The sequence below is a fragment of the Macrosteles quadrilineatus genome, unplaced genomic scaffold (assembly GCF_028750875.1).
Source record: "Macrosteles quadrilineatus isolate MER2022 unplaced genomic scaffold, UCM_ALF_1.0 Scaffold_5__1_contigs__length_97177068, whole genome shotgun sequence".
NCBI classification, from domain to species: Eukaryota; Metazoa; Arthropoda; class Insecta; order Hemiptera; family Cicadellidae; genus Macrosteles; species Macrosteles quadrilineatus.
In genome coordinates this window covers 25,639,818-25,660,296 of record NW_026542598.1, presented here as the reverse complement: position 1 = coordinate 25,660,296, position 20,479 = coordinate 25,639,818, and the positions used below count along the sequence as shown (strand labels likewise).

General features: G+C 33.0%; 1 protein-coding gene across 4 annotated transcripts in view; it reads left to right on the top strand.

The window, feature by feature from the left end:
• The first annotated feature begins 19,475 nt into the window (after window positions 1-19,475).
• LOC128994414 (SCY1-like protein 2) overlaps window positions 19,476-20,479 on the top strand; it is a 94,052-nt gene continuing 93,048 nt past the window's right edge. For all 4 annotated transcript variants that reach the window (XM_054418970.1, XM_054418972.1, XM_054418971.1 and 1 more), the window contains exon 1: window positions 19,476-19,576. The gene's annotated coding sequence lies outside the window, so the exon portion shown is untranslated. The remainder of the gene's footprint in view (window positions 19,577-20,479) is intronic.

Here is a 20,479-nt window from a genome sequence, read left to right as displayed (position 1 = left end):
CGTCGTTACTAGTGTATAATTAATAAAAAATAGTTAAAATATGCAATAAGTATTGTTTTAAAAACAATGCTTTTGAATTGAACATTTTTTAAGAGTTTACTTACGACCGTTTTTTAAAGTAGCCTTTACAGTTGAGTTCTTAGAATGGAAAAGTTTCACGTAACAGCGTTGTTTACTTTCATAACAGCATATTTTTACTCATAACGACACGGGTAACAGACCAATGAGGTTCAAGGAATGAGAGAGAAGAAGTTAAATTATAATGCTTCAAACTTCAAGGAAACTGCAGACCAATTTAATTGTTGAGTGGTGCACTTATTCCAGTGGCAATGAGAGGTTATAATCGAAAACATAACGTCGCTAGAAGTTATGAGTAGTGATTTTTTAGTAATTAAAACACTCTCGTAGGTTAAGCAGAGTACTCAACTCGAGTAAATAGTGTAAACAACGATCGTAGAAGTTTTTAAGCCACTCGCCCACTATCTTTACGCATTCGTTGCGTAAACTTATATTATTATATTGGCAACAAAGTTATCTGGAGTATTCATCAGAGTAGTTTAGTGAGTAAAAATATCCCTCCCCCTTCCACCAGGCAGAACCTCGATCGATGCAGACCACCTAATAACACTAGGTCGACCCATTGCTTCCTATTTAGTGGGTTAATCACGGGAGGTAATGGGAATTTGTGGTGCTTTCAAAATTCCGGTTGCGTGCTACGACGGCCTGAAGCTTGTTTTATGACTCCCTAGCGTTTTAACTCTTACCTTTTGGGTTTAATGTTTTGTAAGACTTAAGGGTTATCATTTAGCCTTAATTTAATCTTAAAATAAGTTAAACCATTTTATGAAAAACAAGAATAGGATTTTAATTTATATACATTATTATATATTTATCTTAAATACATTATTTGAGCTTTTGAAGTGTGCTAAATATGTGTTGTCATATCTTATAGATCTTACAGTTTAAAATATTTTACAATATAAATAAAGTAAATTTTTTTTTGCAATTATAGGTTGATTACTACACCAATGTAAATGTAAATTATTGTAAGATGTGTATTTTTTAGCGAAATTATTATGAATTTCTATGTACAAACCTTTTTTTTTAGGTAGACCGTAAATTAATATTAATATGGAATCAAGGCATATAACTATATTAAAAAATGAAGTGTTTTTATGTGAGCTTTTAAATTACAAGACATCAAAATATCTTACAAACTACTAATACTTAAATAAATACGGACATGCGTTCTATAAAATATAAATACCTAGGGTTTAAAGAAACTGGGCGTTATCTCGATAACGTACAACCAAATAACATTACGTTTATGTTTAATAATCAGTTAAAGAAGGTTGCAACCCAATCAAACAGTTTGGTTATGACCATCATCCTTAACAATATAAGTTGCAATACAATGTAAACAATTCAATAATAGCATATATTAATATGCTTGTGTTTGTATTTATTATGGCTAATAGTGTTTACATAATCAAGATGTCACACGGGACATAGTAGGCAAATTAATTATAATCATAACACTTTTATGAGAACAATTTTAATACATTTTTGATACAGAAAAAATAATCATATCCTTTGATAAATATTGAAACTACTGTATATTTTTTGGACGTGAATTTTAAAGATTCTTCAATGTGTGTAAAATCCACATGACTACACTTTTGATTTGAAACAACAATTTTTTACCTCAGGGTTTGAAACAAAACAACAAAACCCGCTCCAAACCCGAATCAGGCACAAAGGTAGCTCACATCGAAGTATTTGCAATTTTCTTGTAATCCGATTTGCAGGATCCAGTGGATACGTTGATAAGTTATAGAACTTTTGATAAGTTTGCGATTGCACCACCGAAACATAATATTTATACGTATTTATTTTTACGCCACGCCACAATGTTTTAACGAACTTCCCACGGAAGGATTTAGTCCAGAAAACAGCTGCTTGCCACTAGCTTAATCAAATGGGGTTTCATTTCGTACTACTGTAGTAGTGATGGCGTAATAGCTATTTACCTTACAAGTGTAGTAAGAGCGTTTTACATCACGCAGGTGAATGTTGTGCAACGAGCGGAACCGAGCTGCATAATTTACCTAAGTGATGTAAACACGCTCTTGCGTAACGTGTAACGTACAAGATTTTACCTGACCCGACAATATACAGGAGGTTACGAACAATATGTTTCACTACCCATTTCACAACAAAAGCTAGTTTAGGAAAATTCTTCAAAACATAACAATAAAATTTAAGCGCACAGCTGATTTCTAGCGTTGAACGTCGTTGGCTCCATAGGTATATTTTTTAAGTTAAGCACTCAATGTTATTTAAATGGGTTTAATTACCTCACCGAGTGAGTTTTTTTCAACTTTACATCACTCGAGAAGGAAGGAAGTTGTATACATCACGCTTGGGATAGGGAAGTTTAACATGACGGGTTAGGTAAAATATCGTACGTCACTCGTTCACTCGTCTAAAATGTGTGTACCGGACTCGTATGGTAATCCCGTACTCGACTTCGTCTCGCACGGGAACGACCACACTCGTCCGGTAAACACTTATTTTCAGGACTAGTAACGTAATATACTATTAACACCAATTTATTGATTTATTGTACTATTTTTACATTAGTAAATAAACCATGAATGGATAAACAATGTTAAAGAGTTTACTTGATTTAGTGTATATTTGACCAACCACATGTGACTTAAAATTAATTTTAATAAAAAACTAACTTTTCGTATATTATTTTGGGATTATTGTTGAGTAAGTTTAGTTCCATGAACGAGTGTGTGTGTGTGTGTGTGTGTGTGTGTTTTGTAATAGTATATCACCAGTCCTGGAAAACACTATAAACAAAATCAATTGACACTAGACAAGAATCATTGATGAAATAGAACATTCAATAGGATAAATATTTTTAGGCTCACCTTATTAAAATTAGGAGAACACAGTCCTTGTAACTACAGTTCATTGTACAAACACAAACACACAATAATAAAAACACAAAAATAAAAAAAAATCAAAGACTAAAGTTCTCTAACTCTGACGTTTCTCCGCACCAGTATCAACGTGAGGCGTTTTCAAAGTTATTTTTTTCACGTTAACGTTTAGAGCGCCTTCACCACGGCTTAACAACCGCGGTGAAACATGACAAGTCCTCCTGATTTTAATAAGGTGAGTGATGCCAACAAATATTGATCTAACTGAATTATTGACCTCACATAAAACCATGTTGTTTATAAATAGAAAAAGCACACGCTAGAACACACAAGAACACTCCCCTTAGGTAACTGAGATAAACTTCATGTTCGTAGCTAGTTTACATGGTACTACAGGGATTTAAAAAGTTCTGGAACAAAACTTTTCACTCACGTGTTTCTACAACGAGTTTCGTAACTGGCAAAAATCATTACTGTAAAAATAATCCCTCTCCTCGTCTATTCAATAACGTTTTAAACAGTAAAAGCAAACTGTATGATCAACAATAATTTTCTTGTAAACCTTGAACCTCACATGTTAAACTATTCACGTAATTCAAAGATTTCTTTAATGCAATAAATGAGATAGCTAAAAACATTTTAAAAGCGAGTTTCCCAGCCAAATGAAATTGTATTTGTTTGCCTTAAATCCTATGCTATAAAAATATAAAAAAGTGTAATTACCGTATTTTGTACCATGTTGTCATTATATAGAATTTTTGAGTTTCTGTATTCACTCTGGTTCGTTACAATATTAAAACTTTGTCATCGATTATAACTTGACATTTAATAACCTAACTTAACTGACCCTAACTGAAATCGTCATACAATTTTATGTGTAAATACGGTTAAACCGTTGCGAGTTTACAAGGCTATAACGATATATTAAAAAAAAAAAAAAAATGCATAATATATCATTTGGATGTCTTGTTTGATAAAAGGTTTTTTATTGCTATACAAAACCTAGTGATATTAACCTACTTAACCTACTATTTTAATACTTTATGAATAAAACACCTACATTAAAAGATTATGTGTTATGTATGTACAAAATGGCTTAGTTTTTAAACTATGCATAATTAATACAACATAGTTTACTCATGAACACTAACCTAACTAGCATTAAACTTTAGACTAGGACTTTAGAGTTAAGGGAATAGTTTGCTTGGGCGAAACTTAGTTTTGCACCTTCATTTCCCTTTGTCCCTTGCTTCTCATAAGGTATTACGACCTTGGCTTTGATATATAGATGCGATTACTATAAAGGACTATATCGTAATACCTTTGGTACTTTAACCGCATTTTTACACTCGTTATTGTAGGACATAAATTTTTAATGCGGCTTCTGTTTAGTTTCTAGTTTTGTAAGAGATAAACAAAAATAGCTATAAAGTACTAACTTTATGCGTTAAAACCACTTTTGAACAGTATCCTTGAGACAATATTCTATTTGCTTAGATTATGAGTAAAATTAAATATATGAGTTAGTCCAGTCAAAATATGTAAATTAATGAACCAACCAAATCCGAAAGTTTTAAACTTTGCACACATATTTCTAGGTACCTAGGGAATATTATACCAAAAGTCCCTATAAATATGAGTTGAGCTCTAGTGGCAATTGGCAAAAACAGGGCCCATTATTTTTTTATCTCGAGACCCGTTTGTCGGAGCTAAAAGTGACCGTATACTAAATGAAAGATTTTTAAATAACAAAAAACAAATTTACACTTTCATTTTATTCATAATGGTTACCGAGTTATAGTAACAAAATGGCAGCTAAAATGATTAAGACGATGGTTATTAAAAGTAATATTGAACTGCCATGTTGTTATTAATGGGCCGATTTATATTTGCTTTATGTTAATTGTTATGTTTTTTCAAGACCTGTAAAAAGATACCAGACTCGACTATACTTCTTATTTGACAATTTTTAGCTACCCCTACCACCGCTACCCCTAAGAGCAGAATTTTCAAAACTGACCATAATTATTGTAGGCCTTCATACCCAACCAAGTTGCTGCAAACTGATTTCAAATATCTCAAATAGTTAAAACGTTAAAGGGGGTGCAAGTTAATTTTCAGCCACCCTCATGGTTAATTGGATTTGAAACGTTTTAGGGCATCATTTTTTTATTAGTGGGCCGATTTTCGTTTTCTTTAAGTCAATTGTTATGTTTCGTCCAGACCTGTAAAATTATACCAAACTCGACTAAACTTCTAATTTGAAAAGTTTAAGCTACCCCCACCCCCACGAATTTTAAAATTTGACCATAATTATTGTATCCCCTCATATCTAAGAAGGTTGGTGCAAACAGATTTCAAATATCTCAAATGGTTGAAAAGTTTAGTTGGGGTGTAAGTTAATTTTCAGCCGCTCTGTGTATTAATATATTACTTGCATTCTCAAAGTTCTTTCAGTCTTACTTTTACATTCTTCCTCGACACCAATTATAATTTGAATCTCTGGAAATATCATGTTGTAGGCAAACCTTTAACTTAATGAATATCAGGATATACAAACAATAAACCAACGAGTATAACTTAATGTTTTGCAACATTGTAAACAAAAGTGTCCAAGTTTACGAAACTTTCGTATTTATAAAGATTATAAGTTGTAACGTTGTTAGGAAAGATATCCATTCTTCACAGAAGAAGCAACAACAAAACTTTGGGTTGAACAAAGATTTTTACTTTTAACCTTAAAAATGTTATTAGGTAAAACTGTTCATACCTTTTGGGTTTTAAAACATTTTTATTGGTAATATCGTAAGATTAAAACAATGTGAGTTTCAGTTTAATCAAAGCTAATCAATACCGTTTGATAGTGCACATTTGTAAGTATAATGGACCCAGGAATAATTAAAGTAATGGTTGGTGGTTATCTTTAAATAATATTGGTGTTGGTTAAAAATAATAAGCAAGCTTAACACACACATTTTTAGAAATCGTATATTAGATAAGATATGATATACGAATTTATTATTTCATACCTTTTACTAGATATTATTTAGATTTATGATAGTTTTTGGACCTAACATTAAATGCAGTTAGTAGCCCACATATTTATTATATTATTGGTTTTAACAGGTTACAATTCACACTTCCTATCAGGACGTGTTTTCGATTTAAAAAGATTCATCCATAATAATATCAGCCAAATACTTATCAGCACAAGATGGTAATGCTGTTTACTAAGTAATACAAAACAATTTAAAAACTAAATGCATATAAGTAAATTTTAATGCAAAAAATCCCAATTATTTATAAACATTGGTCTTTAAATACACTTGGAACATGAGGACTGGGAATCAGGAACTCTGCAATGTGGATCGATGTAGCCGAACTGTGGCGAAGTATGACGAAGTTAGCCGAATACAGCCGAGCTTTCCCGAAGTAACACCACCTGTTGAGCCAGCAACAAGTGACATGTAGCCCCTCGGTTCCTCCTGTCTCTCACTTCCTCAAAACACATCCCTGACAAGATCTTGTCATGTCGATAAAATGTTTATACTTCAAATACTACTGAAAAATATTTATCCTGCATACCCCCCTTGCATTTCCCTTTATTTTTTTGTATGTATGTTTCCAGAATGTTACGATAAATAAGGTACAAAACAGGTCACTAAGCTTATGTTTGTACTTTTAAAGATATATAGAATTTTTACTATCTATGGTTAACACCAAAATTGAGTATGGGAAAAAATAATAAATAGTTAAAAAAGTATTTACTTGGACAGAACTACAGTATAGAACTAGTTCAACGGATCTATTTGATTACTGTGTAGTGTGTAGGCCTAGCGATGACATTTGTTAGAATAAGCATTAATAGTTTTTTGTTGTTGTAAGGAACTTAAGTAGCCTGAGTAAAAATTTAATAATAATCGTATGCTAGTAAAATAAATCTGTAAAAATAGCCACTTAAGAAATTTTACATATTACCTGCAGAGGCATTTTGTACTATAAATACAGTTCCAACAAATTCTTTTTTCAGGTTATCTAGAGATGTGTTATTTATTAGCATCGTACGTGTTATTAAATTACCTGAAAGTACTGAAAATACGTCAAATGACATTCGCCTATTGGGTCAGACGATGGAGTGTCCAATCGATATTGAATCGACGATAAGTAATATAACATATTTTACTTAATTTTACATCATCGGACTACACAGGTTGTAACTCTGCACCTATCTCGGCACTCTAAAACTCTCAAGAGGACCATATTATGCAAACAAGCAAAGTATAAAGTTCGTCTCACTCGCATTAAGGTGGGTTAGAAGCAAATTACATGTCTAAATGAATAATGTTTGGGGAATGAGTTGGGCAAATTGTAATGTAGCTAGAATTTGTCCTGTTTGGAAGTCCATATCGTGTATGGGACAATATCAACTACTTTAATTCGAGAAATGTGTCATAAGGTGGTTTGTAGGTAATTTCTTAAATTTGAGTACAGTATATTCAAATACGTTTTGTATGCAGTGCATTAGTTTTCAACACATTAGTGGAAAAAAAACTTTATTTTTCGTGACGTTTGACATCCATACAGTTACCGAAACGTAAACAGTCAAATTAAAACTAGTAAAGTGTAAGCTTAGCTAATATTACTTTAACTGCGTAACGGGTTCAAGGTAACGCACACCCGGAAAGCAAGTAAAAGACAATCTCTCAATTGCCTTCCTAGCCTTCAATTTGTTTCCTAAAATCAAGCCAACTATGCCTAAACCCTGACCTCAATCAAACTTGAATTTTCAATACCTTAATAAAACGTTGAGAAACAAGTTTAACAAAGCCTAAGTTAAGCGTCACTATGCTTTGTTGTTGTCACAAATGTCCACTATTGTTAGGTCGCGGAGATTTTATTTTTTCAAATTTCCCTATAGGGAATACGCTATTACCGCAGGTCTAATCGTAACCGTGCCTAGATATGGGACCTATTTTTTCAGTTTGATGTCCCCAGAGGCCAAAAAACCCCATCAGCTCAAATTCATATATGCGTGATGATTTGTAAAAATGATCCAACTTTGATAAAATACGGTACAAACGGGTAAAACCATATTTTATCGAACAAATTCGGGAACCATTATGATCGGTTATGAAAACGAAATTGTATGGGGAGTTAAAGATGTTATGTTTACAAATGTGTATATGGTATTATGTACGGTCTTATTTATTGTGAAACATTTATTTATGTAGCACACCGATCATTAAAATTCGGAATTGTTTCAGTTTTAACACGGTAAATCGTAATATTTTTACAGAACCGAGTTTCTAAAAAAGTGCCTAACCAATAAATATTATGTAAGATACCGCATTGAGCCAATCAATCGAAACTGTGGTTTTTAACTCAATGTAGCACTTTATATCATTATCCAAAAGATTTTATCGTGTCATTTTCCAAACACTCTGTATACTTCCTTCAGTAAAGTTTTCCAGTAACTTTAATTATCAACCTAAGACCCTCAATCAATAACTAACCCTTTACTCTTTTTCCCTCCTTTTCTAACATTGACGTCAGCGTTTTGCGTCAAGAATTTCCCGACAAAGTTAAACCACGTCAGAGAGTTCAACAAAACATTAACGTAGTGACAAGCTTTAGTATAGGTACACGTTTATTTAAGCTTTTTAAATGTCACAGTTAACTTTAAACGGTTAATTTTATGTGATTAAAATTATCCGTTTATCGATGTATATTTTAAGGTTAGTATAAACTAAAATTGAATGTGGAGTGAGGAGACCTTTAAATCGACATTCCATGTTAATCTTCAATTTTATATGATAATTTATTGAGCCGTTCAGTAATTTACAATTGGCAATGTCACAAAAATTAACAAAAAGGACACCAGAAAGTCCAAAAAGCACACCTAAATAAGTAAATAAAACAGTAATCCATGCGGAGGAAAAATAATGTAAAATTTTACAATGCAGGAAAAAACACAACACCCAAAAACCACACTCATACCTGCAGGCAGGGTTAAATTTTAACTAACCTCATCTCAATCTTTTTTTACTTCATTGTGTTACAATTTGAGATGAAAAACTCCTGCATGGAATAAAATGGGCTTGCAACCAACCAATCATTTACACTTTTCGCAAACGCTTTTGCAGGTTTTCTTCCAACTTGCAGAGGTAAAGTAAAAAAAAATGTCACACCTGCAACAGGAAAAGAATTTAAAGTTTTGGTCAGCCTAGCCCTATGTCTATTGTCTATGTACATCAGAAGAGCTCCTGGTTGCATGGTTGTGTACACTACTGTTCACGGACGTTGTGTTTTCCTGAACCTTAATTTCTAACAAACATTGATAATCATATACATTTGAACAGACATGAGGCAGTTTTCCATCAGGAGGGGTTTGCAATTCGCAAGCTACAGAGGGCCCTGACAGTTTTTTTTTTCAAAAGCGGGACTTTTTGAACAGTAGGCGCATGTCCCCAGAGTGTAGTGCAATACTGTTGGTGAGATTGGAAGAATGCCATATAAGCAACACGAACAGCTCCTGGGGCATACCAGCTTTTAAACCACGGAGCAGGTTTATTACTCCGCTCAGTTTGTTACAAATTAGATCAATATGGTTTGACCAATTCAGCTGCGCATCAAGTACAAAGCCCAGCAGCTTGGCAGGCTGATCAAAATCATGGTTCTTTGACAAACTTGATGTGATGGTTTGTGTCTTTGCCTCATTTAGAGTCAACTTATTCTCTCTGAACCAGACAGAGGCAGTTTCCAGCAACTGCTGGACTGCAGCCCTGGAAACACCAATTATTGTCACTAGAGAAGAGAGTTGTATCGTAAACATACATCAGTACATTGCCAGCAACTTTGAGACACAGATCATTCATTGACACAGTGAAAAGTAAAGGACCGAGTACATAGCCCTGCGGTACCCCATACTTAACATAAAGCTGGTTTGAATTTCTTCCATTCCAAGATACAGTTTGAGTTATTTCAGATAAGTATGATCTGATGATATGGAGAGAAATACCCCCTCCATATTTTTCAAATTTAGACAGCAAGAGATTGTGGGACACACAATCGAACACGTGAGACAAATTACACATAATCTGTGTGCATATGTATTGACGTATGCACAGTTAAGGTGCTAAATATAATTCATATCCGAATTGACAATTCTAATTGACAAATCATTGCAATTCATGTACTGTAAAATGAATATTATTATTATTTTCAAAGCCATAACGTGAACGTTTGCACCTTTCAATTGAATTTAGAGAAGACATGTCCCAGATCCTGAAAGGTGGTAAGGCCTTGAAAAGGCACATTTGACCTAAGTTTGTAAAACATGACTTTCATTAATAAAATGTCGTCCCAAAACAGAAGATAAAATTTAACTTCGAGAAAGTATAATGATTATATTTTGATTTAAAATTGATCCTTCTTACCATACTTTGTACCATTTTACCTCTCAGAACAGTTTGTAAGGAAACACGTCACTCTTACGTTTTCATAAATGTACTTTTAAATGTTTGATTGATTAGATTGCGTAGTGGTTCTATAGTATGTAAAGTACATGCTTTAAAACACATGGCTTACCTGTTTAATCCCACTAACTAATAATTTTAATGGAAATTCCATTCCTCATTGTCATTGAGTAACCTTTTTTTATTTTAACTATTGTATCATGCCAATTGACTTTAAGTAATAACAAAATCCAACCATTCCCTTTAATAACATAAATACAAAGTCTATAACTGTTGACAAACACAAAATATAATACATATAACAGTTTTTTAAGTGATAATAATCGAGCTTCTACGGCAAACGGGAGGGATAAAGATCATGAAACAAAATTATATATTGACTGTAACATTAGAAGAACTAATAACGCATCTTATAAATACTTAAAAGTATGTCCAGTTTGACGACGTAGCATAGGAAGTATTGATTTATAGTTTTACTACTAATTTTTGTTAAAATAAAGATTCAAGTTTGAAAGTTCCTTTGAGAACTAATTGGACTTGGCTGATCTTGCCAATCTAAGTAGATTAACGATCACGTCGACATCGGCTGTCGGTGTTGACTATCGACGATATTTGCTGTATTAAGAGTAAAGTAAAATTTCTTTTCTAAATATATATTGATGAATACTAGTGTTTTTCGTTTTATTTATTACATATTTTCAACACTATACTATGGTTTGTGGTGTATTGGTTGTACTCTCTGTTTCCTAATCGAACGTATGTCTGAGCTATGACTACGTTGAAGTAGATGATGATATTGATTCACTTGTTTAGTCTGCATATGATATTATTTTAATTTCCGAGCGTCGGGCACATTACAGGGAAAATATTACTATGACGTTTGACAGGAATTCATGTTTTGTTAACCTAAATAGATTAGGTAACAATTAATTTTATTTTCAAAAATTAAAAGAGGAACCAGTATAAATACATAATGAATAAATAATTTAGTAAAAGATAAAAAAAATACTTCGCTCAGAGTCAAGTCAAGCACGTTGTTTTCTTTTAAATCGAATTAAGTGTAATGTAGCAAATAAAACAATCAAACTTGATGGAACAAAGTTAAATCGATGTTGACTATTTTGGTTGTATAAAAAAGTTCGAACAACTCAGAAATCCCACACAGCCACAACTAGAAGAGATCTCAATAGAATTCGTCGATAAGCAGATGTCTTTTGAATAACATATTGTTGAACTCTGTTATTGTGTTATGCATTATTCTTTAGAAAATGTGCATCATAAATTCTAGAGAATGAGAAATATGAATTTCCATTGTAAGAATTTTGCTTGTTTACAGTTCACACTAGGTTACTAAGTAGGCACAAAACTTCTTAAAAGAAGAAGTTATATCGTCTTATATTAGTGTTTAAGCTAAATCATCGTTTCCTTAAAGTTAAAATATAACCTTGTTTTGGACAAATAAAATATAAGGTTTAAAATAGCTTCCTAGCTTTTACTTAAAAATTAGGGTTTAATGTAGGTTTAAGGAATCGGCAAGTATAAAACTTTGGTTGGAATCAATTTTAATGAATTTTTAATTAAATTTAATTTTTGAATTAATTTTTCTTATTTGGTAAAATATATCCAAAATCCCTAGGATCTATAGCTTTTTTCCATTAAAATATGTACGAAAACCCAAATTAAAATAGTATATAGTGTTAACTAAATGAGTTAAATGTTTGTACATACATTTCCTTGAACTGCAATGGTATATTTCGTACCTAGGGCCAGAAATGAGGTTTTGCTAAGTCGATGTGTCCTTAAAGTTTAAATATAACATTGTTATAGGTATATCAAATAAAAGGTTTAAAATAGCTTCCTATTTTTTCCTTAAAATTAGGGCTTAGGCCTAATGTAGGCTTAAGAAAATTCATTTTTCTTATTTGGTAAAATATATCTAAATTCTCTAGGATTTCTAGGGGTTTTCCATTAATATATATGCAAACCCAAATTCAAATAGTATACAGTTTTAACCAAAGGAGTAAAATATTTGTAGATGGATTTCCTTGAACTGCAATAGTATATTTCCTAGCTAGGGCCAAAAATGAGATTTTGCTGGCTCGAAATAGTTTTGAAGTTCGGACTTAAAACGATCGAGAACTGCGAAACTATTTCGGTCCGTGGTACGAACGCTATATATCACCACTCTATTACCACTATTCACCAGAATAATAATAATAGTCAACATAACTGTGAAGGGATTTTGAGGAATCAGCAAAAATAATAATAAACTGTTAAAAATAGTTGTTTAGCCTCCGAAATACTGTATTATACTTAAAATGTACCTCTGAAGCGTATTTCCATACCTCGCTTGGAGCTCTGCGGAGCACACCTGATGTCTAAGCTCCTAAATTACTGTATACAACTTCTCTCACCTCACTGCAAGATTAGTTCATACACAGCTTGGTGCGATTCCACAATCGTGCTTTCACGGATTGGCATGCCCTCTTATCGACTCAAGGTTTATGTGTCAAATCGAGTTGCAGAAATACAGGAAAACATCCCACCTTCATTTTGGCAACATATTTCATCACTAGAAAATCCAGCGGATGTTGGGTCAAGGGGTACCGCCCCACAAGATTTGATTAACCACACACTTTGGTGGAATGGACCTGTCTGGTTGTGTAACTCTGAAGAAAATTGGCCAAAGTCTGTCTGTAAATCTTTACCTGAAGAGTCTATCCCTGAAACTAAGATTCTCACAGTTAACACTCTCTCTGCTGTTCCGGATGAACCATTTTCTCTCCTCACTCGCTTCTCATCTTGGACAACACTACTTCATGTTTCCGCATACCTGCTGCGCTTCATTCATAACACCAGAAATAAAGTTAAACAAATTGGGAATTTAACTTCTCAGGAGATAAAAGAGGCTCATAACCTGATTTGTAAATTGGTTCAACGAGAATATTTTTCTGAAGAAATCTCATGTTTGAAATCCAATAAACCTTGCTCTGTACGCATTAGACGCCTAGCTCCTTATCTGGATAAAGATGGCCTCATTCGAGTAGGGGGAAGAATAAACAAGGCTGATATCTCTGAAGATCACAAACACCCCGTCTTGCTACCTAAAGGTCATAGGTTAGTTGATATTTTGATTGACCACCATCATGTCTTATATTTGCACTCTGGTCCAACTCTAACTCAGGCTATGCTGGCAAACAAGTACTGGATTCTCAGTGCTAGAAGCTTAATAAGATCTAGGATCTTTAAATGCATAAAATGTTTCAGATGTAAACCTCCTCATTCTTCTCCACTCATGGGGGAATTACCTATGAATCGAGTTACACCTTCAAGGCCATTTTCCATATCTGGTGTAGATTATGCAGGACACTTCTTTGTGAAGCAACATCTACTAAGACGAGTTCAACCTATCAAGGTTTATATTTGTATATTTATTTGCTTCTCTACTAAGGCGGTACACATAGAAGTAGTAACCGACCTAACAGCGGATGCCTATTTAGCCGCTCTTACCAGATTTGTCTCCAGACGAGGAATCGTTTCAGATATTCACTGTGACAATGCTACAAATTTCACAGGTGCATCCGAAAAACTCAGACGCAACTTTGAAAATTTAATCAAGGATTCCACAGTACAATGCTACGCTGAGAATTTCAATATTAAATTTCACTTCTTACCTCCACATGCACCTCATCAGGGAGGCCTTTGGGAGAGGGCCGTCAAAAGTGTGAAATTTCACCTAATAAGAGTCATTGGACAACAGACCCTGTCACTGGAAGAGTTTTCGACTTTAATCACCCGTATTGAAGGAATGATGAACTCTAGGCCTATAACTCCTCTTTCTTCTGATCCCTCGGACCTAGAAGCTTTGACGCCAGGTCATTTTTTAGTAGGTGGTCCTCTTATGACACCTCTTGAACCTGACTTGCGTAGCATTCCTATCAACCGATTAAAACGCTGGCAGTTAGTCCAACAGTTCAGTCAACATATCTGGGCTCGCTGGCAGAAAGAGTATCTGTACACTCTTCAAGAGAGAAATAAATGGGTCAACCCCAAGAAGAATATTGAAGTCAATGACTTGGTTGTCATTCATGAAGACAACTTGCCTCCACTCTCCTGGAAGCTTGGACGAGTTCTCTCCGTTTCACCTGGTACTGATGGAATAGTACGGGTCGTGCACCTGAAGACCGCAAGTGGACACCTCTCTCGTCCTGTGACAAAGGTGTCTGTCCTTCCTATGGAATAGTGAAGAGGAGTTACCACCCCCCTTTTTTATTGATTTTCTCATTTTTTGTGTTGTTTTCAGAACCCAGGGGTTCAGGGGGGGCCGGTATGTTAAATATTTAGTAATTCAACTAAGGACATTTAATAAAATAAATATTTAATAACATATGAACTATATACAGTCAAATATAAACAATTAATCAAGTAGTATTAACATTCAAGTCAAGTTTTTAGTTCAGTTATTGAAAGGATACAACAGCTGATATGATGACATCACTGTCCAAAGTTCACTACAGCACTTCGTACTAGTCAGTTCAGTTTAGACTCACCTCTCTCACAGTACACAGTGCTTACCTTTTGGTTTAGTTCATATTAAATATTTTAATCTCTCTTTCTCTCTTACCGCTCCAAGTGCATTATTTCATCATTTCTCATTTAAATATGGATTCCAAATTTATAGTACCAAGTGTCAAGCTAGGATCCAAGAAGATATTTTTATTTAAAGTAAATGTGTTGTAAATTTTCGTGTACAGTCCAGAATATTCATGAGTAGTGAATTGCTTTCTTTTTATTAATGAAGAAGAGTTTTAATTTAAATCAGTGAAGAATTACATACTACACAACAATAGTCATTTCTCAACATCATCTTTCATCTGTGGTCCTTCGATTCTCGTCACTCTGGCCAGAGCCATCGCTTCTCTGCTCATCTTGTTCCTGTTCTACCAAAACCCTAATGGATCTTCAGTTTTAGGATCTAAAGGTATTTCTCACAATTTTACCTCTTAATACCATATTTAACAATATAATCCCACCCATATTTATACTGTGCAGAAGAGTAACCCTCATTTACGAGCAATTAACGATCAGAGACTTACAGGAATTATCCAGATAAAGTAAATAGAAAATCACAATGTATAAAGCTTCCTTAATTTTGATACATACCTTATAGAGTCTTACTTAAAATTAAACAAGTAAACATAAAGCCAGAAAAGGAACCTTAAAGTTATGCTTCAATCATTCGATTTAGACGATTAAGTGAAAATGTGAATAGCTGAAGCCAGTTTGTTACAAAAGAGAACTACAAGTGCGCTTTTAAGGGGGCTTAATCATTTAGAGTTAAAATTTTAGAGTTGATAGTGGTGAATAAAATGGAACATTGGCGATCACAATAGTATGTCTTTGGAGATGTTTATTCGTAAAATGTTTTAATCTATTTTTAGCTAAATTACTGGTAATTGATGTATAAAAAGGAAGTGGGTGACTTTAATTCGATTCTGTTTGAGAGTTAACGTCATTTACTGCTGAAACCAGATCACGAAACTAATTGGACCAAGGGATATTCAAACGATGATTGAAGGATTTGTGGGTTTTACAGACATTTTGAAATTGGTGGTTACATCAAGAGACAGACATTCGACAAATATGTTTAAATATAATATTTTTAAATATAATTTGGATTTTAAATTTTGAAGCACCAAAATAGACTTAGTATTGTATTTTTATCTTTGCATATTAATGGGTTATTTTCAAATCTTAGGTAATGTTAAAAGGGACCTTGCCATTAGCAATGTAGGATATATTTATCTAAATCGTTATAATTTGTTTAAGCTTAACAAAGAAGGCAGTTTATATTTGTGTTTTCTTGTACGAGTATTTGTACAAAAATTGCCTAGACATTTCACTAAACGAGTTGTTGCTTCTTAAAATTAACACTAAATCTAATATCCTTTCACGAGTTGTTATTTAAATAAACATTTTTTAAAAAGGTACAGTACATTCCTTATCTTCAAAAACATTTAGTTAGTATACGAAGAACTATTATGTTATAATAAAAATATGTTATATTTTAATCCTTGACTCTTTGTTATTGTATGACCTAAGACTAGAAAATTATTGAACCGAACTTCAGAATGTATTAGGTAAAATATATAGCTTTTGACAGGAAAGAGTTAGTTTGAATCAAATTTTAGGTTAATTTTCTACTTTCCTGCTAATACAAAATTAATCTGGAATAGATCATTTTAATAAAACTTTTATCGTTGATATAAATTGTTACAACTTTATTCTCAAATTATGGTTTTCGTACGTGTCCAAAAAATGTACTATGATTATAAATTTAAGTTTGTGAAGTTTCCTTCAGTTATTTTGTAGTTTCCTTGATTACCCAGTGAAAGTATTGGTAATAGTTAAACGCTGATAACGATATTTTTGTTCTTTTCGTTTAAGATATTTCCAAAAAAATATTAATGCATACTGTATTCATTTTCCTGTAGATAGTATAACAGAGTAAGTATGTTAACAATAAATTATTCATCTTCTAAAACTAACCATTAAATTTTAATAATGTCATATAACCCTTTAAGATTTTTGACAGGGTTGAGCCTGGTCCAGTGGATTTAGTTCTAGTTTTCTCAGCAAGAAATACTTTCTGGTGTGAGCCTTTATCTCTGGTTCAATTCCTACACACACTCAATTTTTTATTAAATGGTGACGTCACGGCCCAACGGTTCGTCCGAATATTCTATCTAGGAGGTAATAATTGGATTGTTTTGCTAGACGAAGAGAATTGGTTTACTAGAGAACTCCTCAAATAATTACAAAGTACCTCCAAATTTTAGTAATTTTTTGACATGACTTTTAAATTTGATCAGTGAAAAGCCTTAATAAATTAATTTTGTGCATTATTATAACTAAATATCCCGAATCCTACTAAGAAATTGCATTTTCAAGCATAAAAGAAGTTCAAAAGGAACGTATAAATACACTGAACAAATTGCAAGGTTAATAATATCCGTCGGGGGAGGAAGGAAATAATTTGCTAGCTCCTGTAATTATAGGAAGCTTATTGATGATAATACTGCCTTTGAAGCTAACTTTAGCAAATAGTGACTGAGATAGTCGTATGTAGGGCGTGTAGATTGAATAGAACACGCGTTGTGAAGTACTTCCGGAGAAAATTAGATCATCTTGTCAATGTGGAATGATTTAAATCAATACTTGTATCTGTATGGTAAAACAATGTAAATTTAGTAAATTTTTTCTAAAAAAATATTTGTTGTATTGAAATATGTTCATGTTAAAATTACATATTGCTTTAGCCACAGTGAACCTTGGTTTGGGGCTACGTTTTTTCATTCCACCGATAAATGTACACCAAACATATTTTTGTTTAATACAGTATAATATAGTCTATTCTATACACCGTTTGGATAAAAAATTCCTGTAGTAGTTATAGTATACACCTTTTATTTATTGGTAACATAATAATGTAAAATGCCTTACAAATATAACCTTACAAATATAGAACTATAAATACACACATTTTGACAACTAATCAAAACAAACAATTGAATCCACGTGGGTTTTTACTACAGTTGGTGTATTATTAAGTAGCAATATAGATTGAAATATTTTCATTCCAAACTTATTTATATTATTTATGTCTGGAATTATTCGTTAAAATTTGAAGTGCAAGCAATGCGTTTTAAGTATTCTGATATTTATGGTCTTCTAACGAAATAACAAATACGCAGAGAGACTGGAGTGACTAGAGTTATAATACATAAAGTAATAGTAAGTATGGCTACTGATGTGTAACGGTTTCTTTTAATGACTATATAAAACGCTTTGAGTGGTCATTCCTTGGGTAGTTCTGTGGACGCATAAACGTAAATGGTTATGGCTTAGGCTTTACCTTATTAATCATGAATGGTTCTCAACAGGACGTAGATCATCTCGCCAACTCTTTAGTATAAGATTGTGTTACCTTGTGTTATGTGTATTTTTGTTAATATATAATTAGTCTAAGTTTGCCCAGATGTTACAGCAGGCGAATAAAGTATTTGTCATCTGATGCTAGGCTCAACAACAAATTTATTATTTATATACTATGATTAACTTTGTTACTGGTCACACTACTTGAAAAAGTGACCAGTAAAAATTTCTCAACAATTATTGTGTATTCATAAGATTATCGAAAGAGATTTGTCTATTAATATATGTAATGTCATAAAATGGGTAAACATCGAATTTTGAGTAGGCCTACTGAAAGAAAGGTACAGGGTAAGCTTTTTTGTTGAACGGTGAAAGACCATTAAAGTACAAACGAATGTATGTTTTTCTTAGCATTTTCAGATGTGCCTGTAGTTTGTCTAACATAACCCCAAAAAAAAAAATTACAAAAAACAAACATCAAATCCTCTAGAAGTTGAAGCTTATTTATATGTTTGATGTTATACTTGTCTTACTTTTCGTTTTTCTATGTTAGTTATGGATACCAATTGTTTGAGAGCTGTTCTATCTTAGATATTTTTTTAGTAGGTATTCGGAATATATGAATTTCAAATTGGTAACAGTAGTTAGTTTAAAAAAATTATCCGAGAAAAAGGAAACCTCTTGGCAATAGTTGATGCAATATGCCAATCATAATTATCAACAAAATAAAATTATGGAAGGTAAAACGACTTAAGAACCATATACATCAAAATAGTAATAAAGATTTCCAAATATAAAAAATATTTTCAACCTAAAAATTATGCTTGTGCTTTTATTGACGAATACACATTTCACTCTTTTCATTTCCCAACTCCACAAATTTTCACTTGTACAGACTCCAAAATCGGCTATTGATCACTCAAATGACGTAGTTACCACAAATAGGTTGTCAGTGGGTTCAGGGGGTGCGTCAGTGGTTAACACGTCTCACAGAACCAGGTGCGAGGGAGGTCTCTATATTTAGCGATAGATAAGACAGGCTACCTGGCCGCTAGGTAAAATATTGATTGCGCTGCGTTTGCGCACGCCTGCCACGCGCTCCCACCAGTCGCCGGGCTGTCTTTGGCGCGTAAACGTCTGTACAGTGCGCGGGAATAGAAAATATTGTCAAGTGAACCACTGTGTCGGAAACTGTTCGTTATCTTTCAAAAGGTATTTTAATTTAGTACTTTTATCAGTATAAGTTCACCATGCCAACTTTTAGAGTATTGTACAGGGAAAGAAAGGGTTTGGGAGTAGATAAACCAATTTAGGCGAAGTTAAAAGATACATTTAAAAAATTATATTTAGGGTAAAAGTCAATGGTATTGATGATTTTCCCCATTTCAGATTTTAAGGTATTGGCAAAAAAGTTTTAAGCATTTCTTCGTTTTACAAAAATTAAGTCCTACTATATAACGGCTTAAAATTTAACAATAATATTGACAAAGATCACCTTAAAAAAAACATTATATGTTTTATTTCAGCAAAAAACTACTATTACTTCACAAATAGCTCCAATCGAGGTCCGATCCTGATTAAGCAAGTCTTATATATTATTTATACAACAGGAAATGAATTGTATGCTTGTGTTAGGCTGGGTGAGTGCAACTAGTGTGGGGGTGGGATGGGGTCTTGCAAACGTCCGGGGTCTACCCCTCTCGCTACACTGTTCAACCCGACCTGTTGACTACAACGTTGTGAATACATTACATATACATGGCTGATACATTTTACATTCATCTACTCACTCTAAAATGCTCTCTATTTATTCGCAAACAGGTTTCTTATGTATTTTAACGATATACAATTGCCAAAAGTACCTGCGAGTCTTTTAGAGTCATTTTGGCAAAACTAATGTTTACAGTATTGATTGAAAGGTTGCATGATATAAAGGCACATTTTCGACATGGAGATATTTAACATTTTGTTGTATGTCTAAAATAAAATGTATCTTATCTGGGGTTATTAATTTGTAATGTTCAAAATAATAAACCAATACCTCAAATTAAGTGAAATTTTTATCAACTTTTATTGAATTAAAATTTACATTACTAACTTCGATAACGATCATCT